This window comes from Thunnus thynnus, chromosome 6 (assembly GCF_963924715.1).
Source record: "Thunnus thynnus chromosome 6, fThuThy2.1, whole genome shotgun sequence".
NCBI classification, from domain to species: Eukaryota; Metazoa; Chordata; class Actinopteri; order Scombriformes; family Scombridae; genus Thunnus; species Thunnus thynnus.
This window is the reverse complement of record NC_089522.1, coordinates 17,757,523-17,775,828: the sequence shown is the minus strand read 5'-3', so window position 1 is coordinate 17,775,828 and position 18,306 is coordinate 17,757,523. Positions and strand designations below refer to the sequence as shown.

The 18,306-nt window shown below is 40.7% G+C and overlaps 1 long non-coding RNA gene across 1 annotated transcript in view; it reads right to left on the bottom strand.

Annotated features, from left to right (window-relative positions):
- Positions 1 to 14,397: 14,397 nt before the first annotated feature.
- LOC137185352 (uncharacterized) overlaps positions 14,398 to 18,306 on the bottom strand; it is a 57,350-nt gene continuing 53,441 nt past the window's right edge. Inside the window, exons 2-3 of the long non-coding RNA XR_010928837.1 lie at positions 14,625 to 14,757; positions 14,398 to 14,541 (exon numbers count right to left, since the gene is read on the bottom strand). This is a non-coding gene — a long non-coding RNA (uncharacterized lncRNA). The remainder of the gene's footprint in view (positions 14,542 to 14,624; positions 14,758 to 18,306) is intronic.

Sequence of the window (18,306 nt, the reverse complement as noted above, 5' to 3'; positions counted from 1 at the left end):
ACTTTTGTTTAACATTTGTTTGGTAATCAACTGAAAAACAGCATGTGGCGATTTTCTCCTCGTTCTACTTTGATGTGTTTTATTTCATTTGACAAGTTAATACATAGAACCGAATTAAATTTGATTTGAAATGAAATTGGGTTGCATAACGCTTGTGTAGTTTAATGAATTAGTAAAACGCTTTGGCAGTGATGTCCAAATACTGAATGTTAAATGATGTTCTCCGTGGATTAGATAGATTTGTTTAATCGCTCTAAACATGTAAATAAGCTTTAGCTGTTGACGTGTGGATAAAGGCTCAGAGAGGCATTTGATTTGCAAAATGAGGGTGTATGCAGATTTTGCAGACTGACAGGAAACCTCATGCTGTGAAGGCAATGACGGTCGGCTCTGTGAAGCCATCGTGATGGGTTATGTTTCTTTCAGCATGGGAGAGGGCTAATGGGATGAGGACCAATGAAGGTGATAAAGTAGGCTATAACAAACATAAAGGTTGTGATGGAATCAAGAAAGGAAAAGAAGAAGCTGGAAAAATAAAAGCCACAGACTAGTGGCTGGAAAGTGAGTCATTAGTCACTAAGCACTGTTTTCTCATTTAAATCCATATGTTGAATGAAATCTAGGACAATTATACTGTAAAGTGACAGAGCACAGATGACAGGGGGGTTGTGCACTATTGAAAAAATGCAAAGCTCCCACTCAAATGCTGGGGATGCAAGTAATTGCTAGTGGTTATACTGGACCTGGGCCTGCATTAATGGGACATTCTACTTTAATATGGCAACAAGCAAAACATAGTATCCCCTTGACATTCATTAGTCTGTTTTATGCAGTGTGTGTGTGTGTGTGTGTGTGTCCTTTGTGGAAATGCTGCTCACTTCTTACCACCAAGACACAGCAGGTAAACAGCAGAATTGCCCCTTTTGTGTTACAAAGTAATCTACCAGATAATGTGTGCTTGCACGCATTTGATTGGCCAATGTTGAACTTAACTCGATGATGTTGCAAAGCCTTGCAGCAAAAGTTGAGCCGGGTTCAATGTTCATGCCGGAGCTCTTTGCATTGGGACCCGCACTGTACCAATGCAGTGGTCATGAATTTTCTTTTATGCAGTGCTAATGTTTATTCTGAACATTAATCCAATCCTATAATGAAATGATTTAACGCTAAAATCACAATTTAAATGTAGGACATTTTTTTGCTGGGAGCTGGGATCTTGATTTTATCAAGTGTAAATTTCTGTGGCTCAAATAATAAACATCACTAGTAGATTTGTGGTCAATGAGATTGCCAAAATATAAAATGTGTGATGGAGGCATATATCCACATTTTAACACATTTATAACCTTTAAATATAAATAATATATTTTAAAGCTCCTATTCCACCTTACTAGGGCTGCAACTAACAATTATTTTCATTATCGATTAATGTACCGATTTTTATTTTGATTAACTGATTAGTCTATGTGAGAAAGTAGTGAAAAGTTGTCCATTCATTTCCCTGAGCCCAAGATAACGTCTTGATTTATCTGAAAAACAGTCCAAACCCCAAATATATTCAGTTGATAATGAAAAAAAAGAAGAAAATCCTTACATTTGAACAAGAGGTTCAGCTTGAACGAGAGGATTTTTGGTGTTTTTTGCTTGATGCGACTAATCGATTATTAAAATTGTGATTGTTTTTCTTTTGATCCATTAATCGACTAGTTGTTTCAGCCAACACCCTACATTTTTAATCAAGCAAGGTCCACCCCAAAATGCTGTGAACTTTACAAATTCCAATCAGTCCCAATCAGTGATGTAAATGTTAACAAAAGGGCTCTAAAGACAACAAAAGTTTTAAAGTTTAAGGACCTGCTATGAATGCTCAATGCTAGAAAAAAAAACAAGTTGAAGTTATTCATGTTCTCTGATTATGTTAAAGGTTTATTTACATTAGTAATGTTTTCTGACAGGCTAGGGCTGTCACTTTTTCAAAAAGTCAAGTTCAAACGAATTCAAACTAACAAGTAATTCGTTTGAATTATTTCAAACAACCCATATTCTGTAATGTGTCAGAGATACAATTTACTGTGACTGTTATGAGCACACAGTATATATTTGGAGCCAGAACTGACCATATTTGGACAAGAGGGTGGAGCTGACCCTAACACTAGCTGCTAATTTGGTTAGCACATTGTATTTACAGTCTATAGTTAATTGTGATAATGCTGATGCTAATGCTAATGCTAATTTTGCTAGTGAAAAACAGGCTTAAAACCATTAAAACAAAATGTACCTACCGGCACAAATGAACATCTGACTCCTTAGAGGGTCTTTTAGTACAACCAAACGCTGAACAAGACTTTTTTAGGTGACCAAAATGTTACAATTAACTTTCATGAACTGAAAAAAACACTGAAATAGCTGCATCTACGCCTAAACTCTATGAATCTGGGGTTATGCCATGGTTATGTTACCTAACCAACGTTGTCACTGTGGCAGTGACTTGTCAATCACAGCGTAGCCACGCCCTAAAGCATACCCTGCTTTATTGTCCATTTTGCTCCAAATGGGACCATAATTTACAAAATGAACATCATGCTGTATTGAAGAAGACTTGAAACTAGCGATTGATACCATAAACTCATTAGGAAACTGTGTACTGAGTGCTTTTTACAAAGTTAGCAAGTCGTATCTTTGTTGGTTATTTTGCCATCTACGGTATAGCCCCCAAAATACCTCCAAACACTGTCAGATGCTTCCGTGTCATGATCAACATAGCTTTGCTCAGTAGTGTCCTGATGCATTTTTATTTATTAGTTTACCAATAGGTCAAAGAGCAATGCAATAGGTCAAGCTGTTAGTGAATTTTAAGGACGCCCTCTGCTGGATCACAAAGCAAACTACTTAAAACAGTCTGTCTGAATACTTAATTTTTCCCCATGTTCAAATGCCAGTTCAAATTTCAAATAAAAAGTGACAGCCCTAATACAGGCCTGTTTTTTCAATAATGATCAAATTAGAAAGATGAATGCTTACTCTTCATTTGTAAGTCAAGCTTTCACTTGTATACATATGTTGCCACAAAATTACTGATTGGGCTTCTAACACCTTCTATATACATAAGAAATATCAAATATTGTATACTGATATTCACGTATAAAAATCTGTCCCTTCATCCAAACTGCTGGACCAACTCAGACAGGAGCAATTCAATTTAATGAGTGGTGTCATGCCCTAACATGAAACACTATAAAGAGAGATTTCATCATTTTACACAGCTGCCTGACTGCCTTTCACAGTCTATCATCGTCACAAAGGAGTCTGATCAAAAGTTGAAAAGACTAAACTGTTGAGTGATGAAGAACCTCCACACAGGCTTGTACGGCAAACACGCTCATTTACACACAGTAGACTATATATACATGCCACATGCATACATGCATACAGCGTGTACTGCAGCCACACACATGTGGACAACCACACCCTGAGAGTGATGATCCTTGTCAAGCGCATGACAGGAGGATAATGTATTAGTTTTTGTGTTGTAGTGCAGAGTATAGTAACACCACAGAGAAGCAAGAAGGGTTGTCTGGTGAGACATCTCACTCATATTACTCAGAGAACCGGGGTTATGTAAATAACCTAAAGTTCTCTTTCATAATATTCGTTTCAATGTCTCACTATGGGATGTGGTAGCTCCGGTATTGCCAGACAAGCTTATCTAGCGTCCACCAACCCACAGGGAGAGCCGCTCTGTTCCAGCTAGGACTCCAGGACCCCGTGCTACACACGGGGCGGAGACGTCCAGCATATAGAAACGGACAAAAGTGAGAGGCGAAGACCAGCTCGCCGCAGCACAAATATCCTGAACAGAAACTCCCCTGAATAAGGCCCAGGATGTGGCCAAGCCACGAGTAGAGTGCGCTCGCAGACCCGCCGGTGGCTGCAGACCCTGACTCGTATAAGCCAAAGCAATAGCCTCCACCACCCAGTGGGAGAGCAAAAGCCACAAGGTAGATAGGAGAACATGAACCAACCACCTTGGGCACAAAGGTGGGGTTTGGCTTCAGAGTCATCCTTACATCACCCAGGGCGAACTGAGCGCACGAGGGATGCTCCGAAAGCGCATGGATGTCGCTAACTCATTTAGCTGAAGCCAGCGCCAGTAGCAACACTGTCTTGGACAGGTGTTTCAGGTCAGCTTCCTCCAGTGGTTCAAACGGAGGACCCTTAAGCCCCTCCAGAACCGCAGCTAAATCCCACGGAGGCACCAGTGGTCGAGAGACAGGGAGAAGCCTGCACGCTCCCTTCATAAAGCGGCAAACCAGCGGGTGTTGGCTCACTGTTCGTCCCCCAAATCCGACATGACAGGTGGCGACAGCTGCCAAATACACTTTAATCGTGGAAAAGGCTTTTCACTTGTCACTCAGGTTCTGCAAGAATGACAATATCACTCCCACCGGACACTGAAGAGAAATGTGTCCCTCTTTGAGATACCATTCCTCGAACACTCTCCACTTACAGCCATACAGAGACCTAGTGGAGGAGGCTCTAGCGTTTTGGATAGTGGCAATCACTATCTGCAGAAGCCCCGCAGCGGTCAGATTGAGCCACTCATGGGCCAGGCCCACAGCGCGAGGTGTGGGTGAAACACCGTCCCCCCTCCCTGCAACAGCAGATCCCTGCGCGGCGGGAGTTGCCAAGGCTGAGTGCGCAGCAACCAATAAATCTCCGCTAGCCAATGCATCGCAGGCCAGTGTGAAGCTATCAGAATCAGCGTGTGGCCATGTTCCCTCACTCTGGACAGAGTGTGGGGTATCAGAGCCAGTGGAGGGAACGCGTAAAGAAGCTCGCCCAGGGGAGCATCCATGCTGCGCAGCGAGAACAACAGCGCACACTGCGCGTTTCCTCTAGACGCGAACAGATCCACTGCAGCTTGACAGTAGCGCGTCCATATCTGTTCCACGATGTGCTGAAAGCACACATGAAAGCCGAACAGGTGGAGCTGGAGAACGGGGAACATCCAACTGCATCACCGGTGAAGAGAGGTGCTGTCAAGCTGCTCTCTTCTTCTTCCTGGCTTGCAGGCTGGCAGCTTGAGCGGGTCATGCCGGTGGAGCTGCAGCCAGAGCCGGGGCTTTTCTGGGCCAGCTGGTCCCCGGCCTCCTGTCTGGGTGACAGAGATGGGGCTGGCTGAGGTTTCAGCCGTTTCGGGATTTTAAACTGCGGAACCTGGGAAGCAGCCTGAGTGAAGGTTTTTCGCTGCACAGGTGGAGAGGGAACCGGGGCCTTCCAAGGGGGGCAAAGCTGGAGAGCTTCGTCCTCCTTCTTCTTGGCTTCACACCGCCGCTGCATAGAAGCTGGAGCAGAGCCGAAGATACCCTCCGGGACGATGGGCATGTCCAGGATATCGTCCTTTTCTCTGTCCGACAGGTTGGTGAGGTTTAGCCACCACGCTCGTTCCTGTAGGACCATTGTTCCCATCGCTCTTCCCGTGGCCTGGACCGGGCAGCGTTGGATACGGAGACACAGATCGGTAATAACCGGTATCTCCTCCCACGTAGCTGGGTCCTGTGTCCGCGCAAAATCCTTGCATATCTCCGCCTGGTATGCTGTGAGCATGGAGAGGGCATTGAATGCTCTGGCCAAAAGCGCTGCCGCTTTGTAAGCCTTCTCAGTCAGGGCTGACTGAAACCGGTCAGACTTAGATGGCAGTGCAGGGCTCCTGGAGGACATCGTTGACAGCCGGGGATGAATGTGGGCGACAACGAGAGGCTCCATCGGAGGCACACAGAGCAGACCCCGGCTCTCCATCGCCTCACAGTCGAGGGACGAGGCACCGGGCATCAGGCTCCTGCTGCTGTGAGGGCGGTCCTTCCATGAATGCGCGACCTCATCCAGCAGCTCCGGGAAGACGGGGAGAAGTTGCTTTGTCGCACTCTTGGCCAAGGGCAACTTCTTCCCCTGGTAGCGGGATCTGGTGGTCTCCGCTACGACAGCAGGCCAGGGGATGGCCAGCCGGTCTGCAACGAGTTTGCACACGTGGAGCAAGTCCGAGCTGGGGAGAGGAGAAGCTGGTGTACTACTCTCATCTCCATCCCGAAAGGCGGTGGAGGTCCCGGGCTGCACAGCCTGGGCTGGAGTGATGAAAATGTCGTCGCTCTCTTCATCCTCTGATATGAGGATATCCGAGGCGTCATCTTCATCTTCTCCATAGTCCAATTCCAGGACTGTGTCGTCCGCAGCAGCCATTTAAGGTAGGTGGCACTACCTGGTGCAGACGAACATGTTCACCAGCCAATTGGGATTAGCGTAATGAGATTAATGCTTCTGAGGTCTGCAGCGAGGCGTGCATCCCATAGTGAGACATCGAAACGAATATTATGAAAGAGAACACAGGCTTCTGTTAAGTTCAAATACATATTTTCGTGTGTGTGTGTGTGTGTGCAAGTGAGTGAAAAAGAAAGAAGAGTGACAGAAAGACCAATAAGAACTAAACTTAAACTGTTGTATTAAAATTGTAGTTTAATTGTTGTATTTATTGTGTTTTTTAATTGATGCAGCTATCCAGGATCACATCTTTTTATAGGATATGCTCAGTCTTAAAATGATATTTCATTGGTATCACATTTGTAGTTCTTGGCATACATATTCATGCTTACTCCTCCCTGTGTGTACTGGCTGTCCCACTTACCCATACAGTTGAAGTATAACTCACTTTTCTGCGCTGCTTTAATTAGTCTAAAAATCACATTTCTAATACAAGTAGGAATGGTGGAATGCAACTGAGATAATATGACATATTTAATGCTCTTTTCACAATAACTAATACTGAGATGTCCACACTAAGCCGGCTAAATTCGTAAACACATCTTTTTCTCTCTGTATTTGCCCTCTGTCTAGACTAAAACACCAGTAGTCTCCCCTGAAAACAGAGCTTTTCCATAACAGCATCCAGAGTGTGTAAATCTGAAAACACCGGCCTGGCGTTGTAGAGTGTACGGGGAAAAAGGAGGCAGTGATGTGGAATTTTATTGTTTTCTTGGACTAAACCCAGAGGATGAAGAAGAAGAAACCCAACAACAACAATGGCAGATGGCTTCATGTGAATGCACTTCATGAACTTTATTGTCTACTTTGATAGCTTTGTTTAATATCTACTCGCTATCTACCACCTTTCTCTTGCTGAAATTGTTGTAATCTGCTTGCAATAAACAATACATTCAAAATGTCAGGAAGCCACCACAGAAATGGAAATAGCGTACTTTTTCCTCTTCACTGGTTTTCTGTGGCGGACTTGCTCATCTGTCCTCCACAATTTAACCAGCTTAATGTAGACGTCTTAGACAAATGTGGGCAGCTATTGTTAGAGCTTGCCTGTTCCTGGAAACATGCTGAGGTTGAGCAAGAGCCTACACATGAAAATGTAGTTCAAAAAGTGAAACAGCATTTTTGGCCATTTGAGTATTTTCTCTTACATGAAAAGACTCAGAATTACGAATGTGAGATGCAGAAAATCAAACGGTGCATGCACACAGACACACATATTAGGGACAGCAGAAGCGGAAACAAGCTTGTTAAGAAGGCGAGTGACAAACGAGTCAGAGCACATTGTCCTGGCATTAGAGATGAGCAGAGGTGTGAAAATGTCACCACAAATAGCCGCTGGTCACCAAATGTCACCTTTCCACTCCAATCCACACCCCTCCCCTTTCCTCCCACTCTGTTCTTGTTTCCCCTCTTTCTAATCTGTCTCCCGCTCTCCTCTCTTTTCTCTCCACTTTCCATCCACTCATCTCTTTTCACCATACACTGCTCTTTTCCTCTCGGTCCTCTCCTGCTCACCCCTCATCCTTTGACAATGCTTCTCTTTCATCTCCTCAAAAGGGCAGAGATGGGAAGAGAAAGTAAAAGAGTCAAGAGTTTAACTCTGCTCCTCTCCTCTCTGCCCTTACCTCTTCTCTGTCCTCCACTGATCTTCTCCTATACTCCTTCTATTCTCTGGTCCAGTCAATACATCCATACATGTATCTATCCACCCATCCATTCACTATCAACTTATCTGGGTCATGGTAATTAGAACAACAGGACAACCAGAGGAGCTTTTTCTTTTTTTTTTTTTAATCAATTTCCTTTAGATGTTGAAACACAGGTGCTTTCTCCAAACCTCATTAACACTACCCCACAACAGCTTTAATTGCCAAATTAATTTGGCAATTAAAGCTGTTGTTTAATTGTTAAGTTTGTAACAATTATTTTTCATGCTAAAATGGCTGTTTACAGTTAAGCTGTATTGTATAATGTTTTTTGGATTAAGAAAACAAAGCTGGGGGCGATATCTGTGAAGGTAAACTATGCAGACTGTTTAACAAGTGGCTTAATCAGACATAGCATTCAACAGGTGGAGCTTGGAGTGTGGGAGATCACCCTAGCATTCAGGGCTCGACATTACGGCTTGTCCAGTTGTCCTAGTGGGACAAGTGGATGTCTGTAGGACAAGTGGAAGAGACCTTTACTTCCTCTGGAAAAGTTAAAATTCATAAACAAAAAAATGTGTTTTCATGTTATGTGCCACTCATTACTCAGCTAATTCAGTTAAATAGTAGGAGTTAATGCATGCTGCTACACAACATTATTCAACCTGTCTGTCCAGTGGAGATAATGTTATATAGCGTACGCTGACTCGCAGTATTTCTCTCACTTCCTCACTTTTACCTGTGACTTCTCCACATCTCTTTATTTCTGTGCTGTTTTGGTCACATTTCCTCTCCGGTCTTCCCTCCTCTCCCCTGCAGCTATTCCTCGGACTCAGGCTAGGCCAGCCTCGCCGTGGCTAACAGGTCCTCTGTTTAAGACCTCTGTCCTCCTCCTACCTTTAGTTGATTTTCAGATTCAAGCAAATATCAGAAAAAAATTAATTTGCGTGGTTTTTTCGCTGAGAAGCTACTGTATTGATCCTGTTTTGGATGTTGTTGGTGGTTACACAAATAAGTCTTGCTACAAGCAAGACTGTCTTTAACAGTTTAATACAGGCACATTCATTTAGAACAGCAAAGAAACACATACATCTGGTGTCTGGTTAAACTGTCCGCTTACTAAAAGTTAATCCATACCTTTTAATCAATCAGAATCCAGAATTTACAGTGGCCACAGTATAAAGGTGTATATAGGCTACTGTAACATAGAGCTGCAACAAAAGATTATTTTCATTAGAGTCATTAGCCAATTAATCAATTAATTAATCAAAACCAACTGTTTTGATAATTGATAATCATTTTTTAAGAAAAGAATGGGATGTGGACTGTTGTTTGGGACAAAACAAGACATTTGAAGGCATCACCTTGGGCTCTGGGAAACACATTTTTCATCATTTTCTGACATTTTATAGACCAAACAACTAATCGATTAATCAAGAAAATAATCAACAGATTAATCACTAATGAAAATAATTAGTTGGAGCCCTAATTTTCATTATTCATTAATCTGCTCATTAAGGTTTGGTCTATAAAATGTCAGAAAAATGCTTGTTATAATGTCTTAGACTCCTTGGTGATGTCTTCAAATGTCTTGTTTTGCTTGATCAACAGTCAAAAATCCAAAGATATTCAGTTTAATATCACACATGATATTACGCTGAGTATCTTTGGGTTTCGGTCCTGCCAGTCAGCACAGCTGTGTGTGAGAGGGTTTTCAACAATGAAATCCAAGCCCAACTGGAGGACTAGCCTCAGGTCAGTCCAGCTTCAGAGGCTGCTTTTTCTGTTAGTGGAGAACCCACAGTTGCAAGACTTTGATGCTGGATTGGTGGTGGAGAGATGGTGGAGAGGTGGTGGGCCTGAAGCCAAAGGCGGCGGCTCCCAGGATTTAACCCCTGGGAGTCAAAGCGTCAGGCTGAAGACAGAGAGGAAGTAGATGAATAGCATTCCACATGCGTCCCAGTAGCAGATGGATGCGTTCAATGACAGCTGCAGATGCCCTGAAGTTTTCACTGAGTTTGACCCAGAGGACGTTTGCACATTTTTGTTGGCTACCCTGTTTGAAGCCCCTATATGTAGGCTTATCTGAACATTCATCGGTATCACTGCATTGCCTATTTTCATATACAGTGTCTGTATGATTCAAAGCGCTGAAATAACATGCCAAAATTTTATGAACACTCCTTACTTGCCACTGCACACACTAATGATCTCAGCATTTTAAAAGATTGTAAAGATGCAACCATGACCACTATGATGAAGAACGAATGGCAGGATATACTGAAAAACAGTGGATCAGACAAATCTGTATGGTTACCACAGATAAAGTACGGTCCCACTAAATAAGAACAATGCGAGTAGGATACCTATCTGGAATATAACTTGGAAATTACAATCAAATCCAACTACTTACACATAGCCATACACTACATATAATGCAATTTAATAGAACACAAAGGTGCTTGTGTACCTCATTAAGAACTAGTACCATGCCCTTGGCAGATAAAAAGATATTCCTGAAGAGCAGTGTTTTTTGTGATCTTGGTGTAGTTGAGGATGAGTTTCATTTCGCATTTGATTGCTCTGTGTACACTGACCTAATGAGTTTGCTCTTTGGAAAAAAAAAACATGACAGCTAGAGAATCCTAATGAGCATGGTGGTTAAAAGAGAGTACCCTGTATCCTTGATGCCTGTGATGTAAATTGCATTTTTTTTTAAATTTTAAAAATGCATTTGTAAATTTGAGGAACTGTACATCATGAGTTGTTTAATGTCTTGTAAGGCCGTATGTGCTTGGTGGTTTCTTGCCCCTCACACAACCAGACTACATCTTATGGATACACTTTGGAACAAAAAACACTTATTAATCATTTAATCAACCTGTCAAGACACAGACTAAACCAATTAGCATATGTTTAGATGATAGCATGTCTTGATGTCTTTTCAACCCCCCAACAATTGTTAATAACATCAAAACAAAGGTGTAAATATAAAATTAAGCATGTCGCTGCAGCAACCGCATGTCCTGTTTCTCATCCATTTCTTCAGGAAAAACCTTACATGAAAAGTTGTTGTATTTTTCTAGGACACAGTAGGGGGACTTGCCCCCCACTGTGTGCGTACATGCTGTAGTCATTTTTACATTTAGATCTCAGTGGTTCACCTCGTTTTAAGATAAAAGATTGATATGATATATTGAGGAAAAAGGGGGACAGCCCATAAAGTAACCATTACAGGATTATATTTTCTGTGTTTTCCTCCACCAGAGCAGAGAAGAGAGCAGTCAAAAGAGGCAGATGGGTGGTAAAACGCAAAGAGCGAGGAATTGAGTGTGTCTTGATGTGAAATGGAGGGAAGAATTGATCGAATGGACTGAAAAAAATAAAAAGTTCCTGGTTGATAGTTGTAGTTGACCAGTTATTTATAACAGTTGTTGGGCTGCACATTGCAGTCTTCTGTGTAGGGTATTGTACTGAAAAATAAATTTATTTAACATATTCAGTAGTTAAGAACACTTTTAGGTATTTAAAACAGGAAATTCGAATTAAAATATGGCTCTGTTTCACATATCTTGTGAATGACCAAATAAGAAATATAAATATATAGTATAGCCTGTTGAATAATACTTTTATGACTTGGGTTATCTCATTATCTTATTAGCTAGATCTTTGAGAGTGACATTATTTTAACAAACGTTTGTGTAACAGATTGCTGTGTCTGAAACAAGCTGCCCCAGCCTCCAGAATGTGGTCAGGAAGCACAGGTGAGACTGCTTTACGTGTCCAGGGTTACAAAAAACAGAAGTAGCGATCCTCACTTGATAGTTTATTTTCTGACAAAGTGTAGATCAGACTGAAGATCTACTGTTACATTTACAGTTTACTGCTAATGTCCAGCATACCAACTTGTTTGTTGGTATGCTGGACAACAAAGAAGGATGCTATTTTCCAACTTTATTTCCACTGTGGCTTTGTTTTGTCTGGTATTGTGTTGCATTAGGCTAAAGTGTGCCCATATGACCGACAGAACATATATTTTTTTGTACCAGCTTGTTCTCATCCACACCCAGCTGCATTTCTCCAACAGTTGAGTTGTTTTGTCTTCACTGTACACAAGTAAATTTATCAAACATATCAATATCACTAAAATTATGTCGGTTAGTGAGTCATAATGTTGTTTTCGGTTACTTTCAGATTAATTGCCCTGCCCTAGTATGTAGGGTGGGTGTGTTTCTGTCCCATTAATAATGTCATTCAGTATTTGCATTTGTTACCACTTTCAAAAGACCAGGCGCTCACTCACACAGTACATTTTTCCAGGATTATCAATAACTTTAGATTGATTGATTGGAGTTGGCAGGTTTACCCTCCAACAAACACACACACATCAAACTGTCAAATTCTTCTTTCAGCACAAGCATGTGTGTGTTTGTACCCGTTTGACTGTGTATTTACTACATACAGTGTATCAGCATTAACAGCACATTATGCAGTGCTCTCCAGGGTTATTTGCTTAAAGAGTTTCAAATTGACTGATCAGTCATTGATGGACAGGATGGGAGCATACAGACTTCACAGTGTCAGCTATTGATAAGTGGATCGATCTCGTTGATAGCAGCCTCAGAGAGCTTGTTTATTGGCACATAACCTATCGAGTACTCTGATGGATTAGACTGTTTAAGCACTGTTTTTATAGGAGGGGAAAGCAAAACACAAACACTGACAAGCATGTGTAGTCAAACACACACTCACACGTGTTTGAAATACAATGTCAGAAGTGTTTTTGTATATTAGATATTCACCCTCAAACAATGCTTTCACTTGGTGGAAGATAAACATTCAAATTATTTAATTTTCCCCCTAATCTAATTCAGGAGCAGGTCTGAAAGGGAGGGCTGAGTCCGTGGGTGGAAGGATGAGACAGAAATCATGCAATTTCATTTGATTTGGTTGTAGTAATTAAATATAATTAGTCATGCCACTGGATGCAACTATTTTAAGGCAAATTACTCTTTTAACTATAAATGGCATTTTTCAATATTTTGTCATTTAACATCTTAGGATTTATTCCTAGGTTAATTTGGAAAAACTGTGTGCTGGTTATGTGATTACAATTGATCAGTTATGGTCAAAATGTTATTCTGGACACGGAAAATAAACACAGTTTGCAAAAACCACATACAAACAGGGGAACAAAGATATGTCAGTTTTGGGACACAAAATATTAAAAATCATACCTTTAATTAAATTAGTTATTAGTCAAACTCTTTAACTTGCATAAGAAACATCTACAGTACATAACAGTGCTTCTAGTATACATATTTGAGTTAAATATTATAGAACTCCTCCTGTAAGCCATGTAAGTGTGTAAATGAGCATTATATGACAGAGCAAAAGTAAATTTCATGTAAAGGCCCTTGGTGTTGAGCTTTGTATTGTATCTTATGTCTGCTGAGCTTTTTGTTGTTGGCTTGTTTGTTTGTTTGCTTGTTGTTGTTAAACTTGACCTTTGGCTGCTCTGACTGGCTCTCAAGCTTTTGGGATTAAGTGATATCTTGAAAGTCTTAAATCCACCACTGTGTGCTATTAAATAAGCTAAAAGGGAAAAAACGCTGTACATGAAAATACACACACACACAAAGTCATGCTCACAGGTCATGTTCACATTCATCCTTTTGATGGAAGACTGCTACATAGTGATTTATTTTGTTGTGTTTGTATATTTTGTGTTGCACTGGATTCATACTTGATGTGAGGCATTAATAGGAGTCCACTGCAGATATTTAACTACAGGGTGTAGTTTCTGATTTATAGTTCAGCGTCATATTTCACCCGTTGATATCACCATTGCAACACTACATGGGGTATATCATATGAGATAGGGCTGTATCATGCTTTAATTACGTTCCCCACGGTAACTGCTTTTACAGTCTTTCATTCACTTTGTGATAAAAGCAATGGTGGGAATGTCCGCCTTGTTTCATTACTGAGCTGAAATTATTCCGTGGGGTCGCTTTGCTAGACGCGTGTTACTGAAAAGGAAGTTATCTGAACCCTTTTTCAACTTGCTTCATGTTGTATTCACTATGATCAATCTCTACTGACATCAGAAACTTGTAGATAAAAGGGCCGGGGGCACTCAAGTCGAGCTGGCACATTGCAAGTGTTTTTCCATTACAAGGCATGGCAAGGTAAAATAAGTTGTTTACCTGTTGGAGGTGTGCTGTTTGCAGAAAATGCAGTAAGAGCCTGTTGTCTTATCTGCAGCTTTTCATCAAACATATCACTGCGGATGTTTCTGCTTGTTCTGTTCCTCCTAACATTATTTATAACTGATTCGCTGAACAAATAGCTCCAAATATCTCCCTATCTTGTTGTAGTCAACCTGTTTTCATTGTAGAATAACACCACTAACAAAGCTCTGCCAGCTCGGTGATAAACATGTCTGCCATTATTTTGTCATTTAAAAGCTTTTAATATGAAGCAGCAAGTCCGGAATTGTTGGTTTTCATCAGCAGTAACTTAAAATGACTTCAATACGACTGAAAGTGATCAGGAAACAGTAAAATAAGACCGATATCTGAAAGGAGAGAAACCACAAAAATTAGAAGCTGAGAGCTGAACACACGCTGGTCTCCAGCACAGTGAGTTGAGACAACATACCGCTTGTTTGAAGGGGTGATGGGGTTCGTCACAGTTATCCCCTGCTGTGAGACTGTAGTGGAGACATGTCTCATCGCAGGTTGGCTTGGCTCGGCACAACTAAAGCGGACCATCCCAGGCTAATGGAAAAGCCCTATTTGAGAAAGTGCAATAAGAGAAATACCAAATAAACACAATGACTATGTTTACATGCACATTAATGTTCCACTATTATTCCAAATATGACAATATTCCGGATTTGATACAGGTCATGTAAACAGCATATTCCATTTGGATATTCCAAGTTAGGCCTTATTCCGAATGTAGCATTTTCCGATTAAGACATAAATGTGCCGATATTGTGGCTTTAGGAGCATTCTTTGGACATACAGCACGCCTTCTCCACGACGGGGGGCGGAGGAGATTGGTTATTATCCTGACATGCAGCCATAGACTGACAGTGATGATTTGGTGTGATGCACCAAAAATACTCAGCAGTGTAGAAAACATCATGGGACAACCTATGTACTGGATGTGACTGTAACTAGAAATTTATAATATCAGTCATATCAATATCACATATATTTGCTCACTAATGTTTTCCACCTTGCTGGCTTACTTCACTGCCTGTGGAGATCTTGTGATTCCTGTTCCCACTGGAGTAGAGGAAAACCCTGAAAACCCTCTGCATGTAATCGGGAATATTAGTGGAATATTCATTTTCATTAGCTATGTAAACAGCTTAGTAAGAATGTTATTTTTTTCAGAATAAGGGCAAAAACCGGAATATTTTGTGCATGCAAACAGAGTCGATGTCCAGGGTTTGAATGAAGCTCTGGACATTTGTATAGTATCACCCCCTCTTTCTGTTGTTTTCCTACCTGTCTCTACTGTCAACTACAAAAACTCATTTTTTTTTAAATAAGCATTACCTGCACTATATCTGGTTGTGAGTTTGTCTGTGTAACAGTATGACCATGTATATGCATAGGGTCAGGGTTTATGGATTGCTAACAGCTATATGGTGGCTAATTCCAGCTTTAGATAAAGTGAATAATTATGGAAACAATCAATAAAGAGTGTAGCAGGGGAGAGAAGCAGGACGGGAGATAAGACATTGGCTTATTGACTTGTCAAGTGTCCCCATCAACACATAGCCTTTTGAGTGTGTGTGCGGCGCATGCGCATGTGTGCGTGTATGTGTGTAACAGCATGTGTGAGTGTATATAATTACTCTATAGTGTGCTTCTGTATCTCTTTGTCCTGGTCTGACAGCTAATTAGTTGTGCTGTCTCAGGAGTAAACTCAATAAGGGGAAAATGAGGGAATCAGTGGATCCACTTATTTTCATATTCAGCTGTTACTGTGTTGGGACACAGGCCATTACGGTCCAACAATGTGTGGCTAGAACGTGCTGTGCAGAGGTGCCAGAAAACACCAAACCAAAGGTACTCTGTCATATAAAAACATTGTCTGCATGATTACTTCAATATGCCAGTTGAGACAATACTAAATAGAGTTAGTTAGCATCACGATTCTTACGACAGTAGATTCAAACTCAAGGATTTGAATATTTCTGCTTCCACAGCAGACAGGCATCTTACTGTCCATTCAACATTTCTGATAATCAATTGGAGTTTGAAAGCTTGCTGACTTGCATATTCTTACATGTGCTCCATGCCTGTTAAAGGCAGAGGCAGTGCAGGGCAGGTCCTTGTGTTGAAAATCCTGTTCAATTAGTAAAACTCAAAATCTTATGTACTCTGTGATGCTGTAGTGTGGAAATGATTTCAAAAATGCTGCATCTGGTTTATTTCATAAGTTCAAATTGTCTCTTTTTAACATGAAAGTTAGATCAACATGACTCCAGAACTGTTATTTTTAGTGAGCATATTGTTCTTTTCTTTCTGTTTCTGTTCAAAGTGAGTGAAACAATGCTGAAAGTTCAGGGCTGAAACAATTCATTTATCCATTCTGTTCATTATAAAGAGTAAACACATTTACAAAGTACAGAAAGCCCAAAACACACACTGAGAATGACAACAACTCACAGGAGATATAACTTGAAATATCACCTGCTCAGTTACAATCGCTGTTCCTGTGCTATCTTGAATTTTACCAAGTCTAATTAATGTTTGATGATTGATCCAGTAACACAGTCACCACACAGGTGCATCTCGTTCAACAGAATCAACACCATATGGCATTACATAAATACCCAAGTAGAACAAAGGAGGCAACCTATAGCTTTATACTGTAACAGATTTTGGCAAACAAATAAAACTGACACAACACCTATTTTTAACATATGGATAAATAAATGATTTTCTGATGAATCGCAATTCTTACTTATACGATCCATAATCGATTCTTGAAAGCCAGAGCTCAGTCTTTGCATTTGCACCTTTACTCATGTGTACATGTGCACTAAATGTTATGTGTATGCAGGTTTACCTGTTGTAAATGGTTATTAGGACTGAATGATGCATAAAAGGTCTACTTCATGGAAATGGTTATTACAACGTGCACAAAAATCTTATTTCAAGTTAAAAAGTAACATAGATGATGGCTCATATATTAGCCATTTTGAGTCACAACAGTCATGACACGGGACTGTCATGGCTCAGGATGATTAGCTGACTCTAAAGATCACATCTACGAGAGGAACAGAGTGAAAAAAAGACTCTCTCACACCAATCTGAGCTCATGGTTTGTGTTTGTTAACAAGATATTATCTCTGGCTACGAGATGTGAAGCCATGGAAGTTGTCTGAACAGTGTGCGGATTTCACTGTATTTAGTCTGTCCCTAACTGCTGCATAGCTAACGCTGGCTAACAGCTATCTGCAAATATCAGACTGATGTCTTGTAAACACAAACACAAACACAAACACAAACAATGCAGATTCACTAATGAGCAGACTTTCAGTTTAAATTGCTCACACTGATCATTAAAGTGGATGTGCTTGACTAAGTCAAATAGCAGGTACTGACAGTCCATGTGTTGCTGTATGGGACGGCATTTTAAAAAAAAAATATGCATAATGATGAAGCCCTTGCTAGTGGTTCAGGTCTTTTATTATTCTTGATCAACTATTCAGCACATGTAGGCCTAAAACGTATATATGTGTCATGATTTAAGTCTTTCTGTATTTGTTCAGGAAAAAAATCCTTGTTCCATAGTTTTATAACCAGAAAAAGTGTTGACAGTTAAGTCTGTAATGTTCAAGGAAACATTTGTTGTTGAATGTATAAGTAATTTAATTTCCCAAGACAAATTAGGAAGAGCTTTATACAATATTAGTGTTTATCTGATGCAACTGAATCAAGAATTGAATTGAATGGAAATTAACCAATTCTGGACTTTATGAATCAAAATCGAATCGCGAGATCAGTGGCAATATCGAGCCCTAATGGCTGGTGATTTTCTTTTTTTTCTTTTTATTGTCAACAAATCTCATGTGCAGAGCTAAACCAACAATGAACTCATCCCTCTTACAAGTATTGTGCGTGTATCTAAAGCCTGATATATCTTATTCCTATGTACCATAGACTGCAATTGTTGTCCAAAAAATGATTAAAAACACATCAGTGAGCCGCACCGCTGCACTGGGTGACATGTTCTTTCACCCCAAAGAGTTTGGTCATGGTAGTTTGTTTAGAAACTTCTCCAAAGACTCATGACAGCAATCACTTTTTGAGTC